This window comes from Plecotus auritus (assembly GCF_963455305.1).
Source record: "Plecotus auritus genome assembly, chromosome: 6".
In the NCBI taxonomy this organism is placed as follows: Eukaryota; Metazoa; Chordata; class Mammalia; order Chiroptera; family Vespertilionidae; genus Plecotus; species Plecotus auritus.
Window position 1 is genome coordinate 130,645,634 of NC_137773.1, and position 5,786 is coordinate 130,651,419.

The 5,786-nt window shown below is 37.8% G+C and overlaps 1 pseudogene across 1 annotated transcript; it reads right to left on the minus strand.

Moving 5' to 3' along the window:
* Positions 1-1,687: 1,687 nt before the first annotated feature.
* Positions 1,688-5,366, minus strand: LOC308251823 (FUN14 domain-containing protein 2-like; annotated as a pseudogene). Its single transcript has 3 exons — positions 5,205-5,366; positions 1,936-2,364; positions 1,688-1,738 (listed from the first exon to the last, which is right to left on the minus strand). The product of its transcript is annotated as an FUN14 domain-containing protein 2-like (transcript).
* Between the last annotated feature and the right edge of the window lie 420 nt (positions 5,367-5,786).

Below are 5,786 nucleotides of genomic sequence, written 5' to 3' on the forward strand. Positions count from 1 at the left end.
ACAATAGCAAAAATTTTAGATAGCAAAATTCTTGTTCTTGTCCCTTCAGTGCCTAATGCCCTTCAGTGATGTCTTATTGCTGCTAAGACAAAGGCTTGGCTCACAAGCCCTATTTGGTGATTGGTTGGATGTGAGAAATAAGGGAAAGATCAAGTCACAGTTTATGGCTCAGGTAACTGGGTGAATGGTGGGGCTATTCATGAGGAAGAGCAGATGGTCCATAATTGAAAATTGCTTAAGGATATATACAAAAAACACTAACAATGGTTATTTCTACTAATATATGGTGAAATTATAGTGATTTTATTTTCTTTTGCATTTTTCAAGTTTTCTAAACTAAGCGTTAAAAGCAAATTAAAAACAAATGTACGCCTTAAAAACAAATTTAAAATGTTAATAGAAAACTTTACTCACAACTTTAACCAAGTAATTAATCTCAACATCAAAATAATAGGACAAACTCATATTATGTATCTCCAAAATGGATGCATTACATCACTTATGTGATGTTTTTGCCCTAAATGTTTAATTGGGTCATGAGGAAACAATTAGACAAATCCATATTGAGGAGTATTCTATAAAACAACTGGCCTTAATTCTCCAAAATGTCAATGTCTTTAAAAATAAAAAGCCCTGGCCAGGTGGCTCAATTAGTTGGAGCGTCATCCTGTACACCGTAAGGCTGTGGGTTCAATTCCCAGTTGGGGCACATACATGGGTTGTGGGTTTGATCCCTGGTCAGGGCATGTATGGGCAACAAACTGATCAATGTTTCTCTCTCTTTCTCCTTTCCTCTCTAAAAATCAATACATATCCTTGGGCGAAGTTAAAAATAAACAACCAATTGTTTTAGACTAAAGGAGATTAAAAGATGTTACAACTAAATTTGAAATATGAACCTTGATTGATTCTGTATAGAAAAATAAAATTATTAGAATTATAAATAACTGAATATAGACTGTGTCAGAATATATTTTGGTTCAATATTAAATTTCTTGAGTGTGGTAATGATAGGGAGGTATGGTATACATGTAGTGTTATGGTATATAATGGTATGTAGGAAATTATCCTTGTTCTTAGGAGATATATGCTATTATGCCATGTATTTAGCAGTAAAGTGTCATGATGCCTGCATCTTATCTTTAAATAGTTCAACTAAAACACACACACACACACTCACACACACTCACACACACTCACACACACACACACACAGTATTACTGCATACCAGTATTTCTCAAACTATTTCTAAGGAGCCTTTTTTAGACTGTTTTGTTTTTTTAATTAGAGCCCCTCCTCCCATAAAACTTTTAAAAACTGTGGTAAAAAACACATAACATAAAATTTGCCATCTTAAACATTTTTAAGTGTATGGTTCAGTATTGTTAAGATATTTACATTGTTGCACAATCTCCAGAAGAACCTTTTCATCTCATGAAACGGAAACTCTATATCCATTAAACAACATCTCATTTCTTCCTCTCCTACCTATTCCCTGTCAACTGCCATTCTATTTTTTTAATCTATGGTTTTGACTGCTTTGGGTACCTCATCTATGTGGAATCATACAGTATTTGTTGGTTTTGTATGTGTGTGTGTGTGTGTGTGTGTGTGTGTGTGTGTGTGTGTGTGTGTTTGGCTTATTTAATTTAACACAATGTCCTCATAGTTAATCCTTTTCTTTTTTTAGGATGCCATGCCAAGCAGAAAGCCTCTGAAAAATCCATCTATCACTAGACCAGGGGTGGGCAAACTTTTTGACTCGAGGGCCACAATGGGTTCTTAAACTGGACCGGAGGGCCGGAACAAAAGCATGGATGGAGTGTTTGTGTGAACTAATATAAATTCAAAGTAAAGGAGTGGAGGGGAGAGCAAGAGAACCGGATAGAACAGCCGGATCTGGCCCGTGGGCCGTAGTTTGCCCACTGCTGCACTAGACTGTTCTTCACAGATGACAGCATCTCCTCTGCTGTGCGTTTCACCTCTGTAGATAGGTGGTTGCTCTTACAGATCTTCAGCTGTTCCTTGGCTTTCTTCATGTCCTTCTCTACTTGTTGCCAGTCAACTTTGATGTACCCAGTATGGTCTGCAAGCTGAAGGAGAAAAAAGTCTTCCTCCGACAGCAGTTGCAGCCAACTTTCCAACCTTCTGGAATATGAAACCTGTGCACCATCCAGTGACACCTCCAGTAACAGCTGGGTTGCCATGCTCTACTTTTCAGCTGAGGGTCCAGGTTCCTGCCTAAACAGCTTGTGCCACCATGGCTGCTTTTTAACAAATTCTGCAAGGTCCAGTGACTCAAAATGTCCTGGAGTGGATGCGGACATTTCAGCTAGCTTGTCTCTTGCTGACACACGCAGAGGCTAGGCACTGTAGGACAGGGAGTGGCGAGCTGTCTCCTAGCAATGTGGCTTCTGCAGGTGGGTCTGATATTTCCATTCCCAAGGCCCTAGGGTAAGAGGGCGGGCTGGGCTCACCATGGTCTGTGGTCACCCTCGTTTCACCCACTTTGTAGAATGTGTCAGAATTTCCTTCCTTTTTTAAAATGAATACTATTTCATTGTTTGTATATGCCACACTTTGCTTACTCATTCATCTATCCATGGACACTTAGGTTGCTTCCACCTTTTGGCTATTGTAAATAATGCTGCTAAGAACATGGATGTACAAATATCTCTTTGAGACCCTCCTTCCAACTCTTTGGATATACTAGTATACCCCAAAGTGGTCATTGTATATTAATTTTTTGGGCAACTGCTGTACTGGTTTTCATTACTGCTGAACCATTTTACATTGCCACCAACAGTGCACAAAAGTTTGAATTTATCCACATCTTCACCAACACTTGTTATTTTCTCTTTTTGATAATAGCCATCTTAATGGGTGCGAGATAATACTTCATTGATATTTTGATTTGCATATCCCTGATGTCCAACTTTTTGTGTGCTTATTGGCCATTTGTAATTTTCTTTGGAGAAATGTCTATTCAAGTCCTTTGCCCATTTTTAAAATACAAGTAATTGTTTTTGTTGCTGTTGTTGAGTTGTAGAAGTTCTCTGTATATTCTGAATATATATGTTATCAGATATGTGATTGGCAAATACATGGTGAGACAAAAGTAGGTTTATAGATTGTGAGTACATAAAATAATAGTTTCTTTCATTACTTAAATAATTTACTAATTATTGTATTATTTTCCATACGAACAACTGTAAACCTACTTTTGCCCCACCCTATATTTTTCCCTTTCCATATGTTGCCTTTTTACTCTGTTGACTGAGTCCTTTGATGCATAGAAGTTTTAATAAATTTTGATCTAGTCTACTTTCTCTTCTTTTACTTTTGTTGCCTATACTTTCTGTGTCATATCCAAGAAATCATTGTCAAATCCAATGTCATGAGTTTTTCCTCTATGTTTTCATCATAAAGTTTTATAGTTTTAAGTTTATGTTTTGGTCTTAGATCCATTTTGAGTTAACTTTTTATGTAGTGTAAGTTAAGGGTCCAACTTTATTCTTTTGCATGTGGATACCCAGTTTTCTATAGCTTTCTTATCACAAATCAGTACAATCTTTAGATTAGAGAAAGTTATGTTAAGAAAACTTGCTTAGATCATAACTAACTTTTTTGACAAAAGAAAAGCATTTAAAAACAAATTGGTATTAAATATCAACTCACTTCATTAAATCTTTTCAAAGATGTTTGTTTTTCTAAAACTAAGTGGATGCGGTACAAAATTTATATTTGGGGAAGTATTCATACCTAAATATTCAAATACTGGAACAGCATTTTTCTGTTGAGAAAACTCTCAAGTAATAGTTGACTTTGGAAATTTCAAGTTTATGAATAGATTTTGAAGTATTTGGTTATCTAAAATTACAGACAGGTATAAGTCTCTGTAGAATCTCATAGACAAGAGAAAAAAAGTAAATGAAGCATTCAAGAAGAAAATACACAAACAATATCAAAAACTTCCCCCATAACATACCTTCTTAAAAAAAAAAAAAAAAGACATCCCTACTCTCAAATCAGAAGTCAAATGGATGACTCAGATATCACTAATTTTTCTCAATTTAAAATAATTAATAACTTTAATTGCTTAAAACTATTAAATAGGCATGGTTTTAAAATTATTCTATCAAGGTGACATTTATAAAGTTATTCCATGATGTGAAAAAAAGAATAAAATGATCCTCCAAGTATTAAACATTTTGATTATTGTATAGCAAAACAAATTTTGATCAAACCAACATTTTTTTCTTCCTATTATGCTAAATGATTAGATTACAATCTGCAGCCAAAACATAAATTATAATTATATTTTGGTGAACACTGTACATTGCTAGTTCAAAAGAATACCATTTTGTCAAATTTATAATATCATCTACTTGAATGACTACCTTGGCATACAAAAGCTCCATCTTTTAAAAATTGTTTCTAGTCTATTCCATTTTAAATACCATCCAGTATCCTTTTATAATATTAATACACCACCAATTTACTTCCTTTGTAGAAGACAAGCACTTTAAAGTTTGCAAAGTGACTAATTCTTAATGTTGTCAAATTAAGTTAAGCAATTTAATATAATTACTAAATGTACTGACTTCTTTAAAAATTGTAGTAATTAGAGAAACTGTTTTATTGCCATTTATAATGTACATAAATAACTTGGCTTAAGCAAAGTTGTTTGGGCTGGTTGACTCTTTTTGGGGGGAGGATAGGGTACTGAATTCTAGTAGCCATTCTTGAAGTCATAACTTGCATTAATCCAAATCAACAAAAGCATCTATATATATATATAAAAGCCTAAGTGACCGAACTACCAAACGACCGGTCGCTATGATGTGCACTGACCACCAGGGGGCAGACCCTCAACGCAGGAGTTGCCCCCTGGTCGTCAGTGTGCTCCCACAGCAGGAGTGCTGCTCAGCTGATGACCCATCCTGGTGCCTCACCAGCCAGGCAGCAGCCACTCACTCCCTCAGTAGTCCTGCAGGTCCAATCTCCAGAGAATGTGCCAGGCACCAACGGACTGGTGCCGCCAGCACAAACTTGACAGCACTGCCGGCCTCCTGGAAGTCGGCCTCAGGCACCTTGGCCGCTTCCCCTCCCTAGATGCTCTGCAAGGAAGAAACAATATAAAAGTGGCTGCCAGGTGTCTCCCGACAACCAGCGTGAACTTTAGCGGGACAGAGCCGGATACCAGGCAGTCAAGGGTGTCCCACTGCCTGCCTGGAGGGCCAATCACATCCTGGCCCCCCGCATCCCTTTCACAACAGGTGCCAGAAGCAGGGCTCATGGCTGGCAAGCGCTGCTGCAGCGGTGCGAACCTCTCTCCATCAGGACTGTCTGGGCGCAAGCCCATGGCAGACGCAGCGGAGCCAGGATGAGCAGAAGCAGCAGGCAGGAGAGCCAGGTGGCGATGGACTGCTGGTTTTGGCTCAATCCCCACAGGCCATGCCGAGGGACCCCACCTGTGCACGAATCCGTGCACCAGGCCTCTAGTTTGATATAATAACATTGGATCTCTTTCTATTTCTGGCTTTGAATTCATATTGTTAAAATAGTGCGCATTCTTATTTTGCTGTATAGCAACCACTGTTAGTGTTAATGGCAGTTTTCACGATAGACAAAACAATTTTGATCTGAGCTGGGCAGCCTTTAGAATTGTCCATTGCCTAAATAGGCCCTTATCCCATACTCTTGAATAAAAATCCAACTATAAGTGTCCTAAACTTGTAAGGAGTTATGAGGGTAGGGAATGACCTAACCCAGTGGTCGGCAA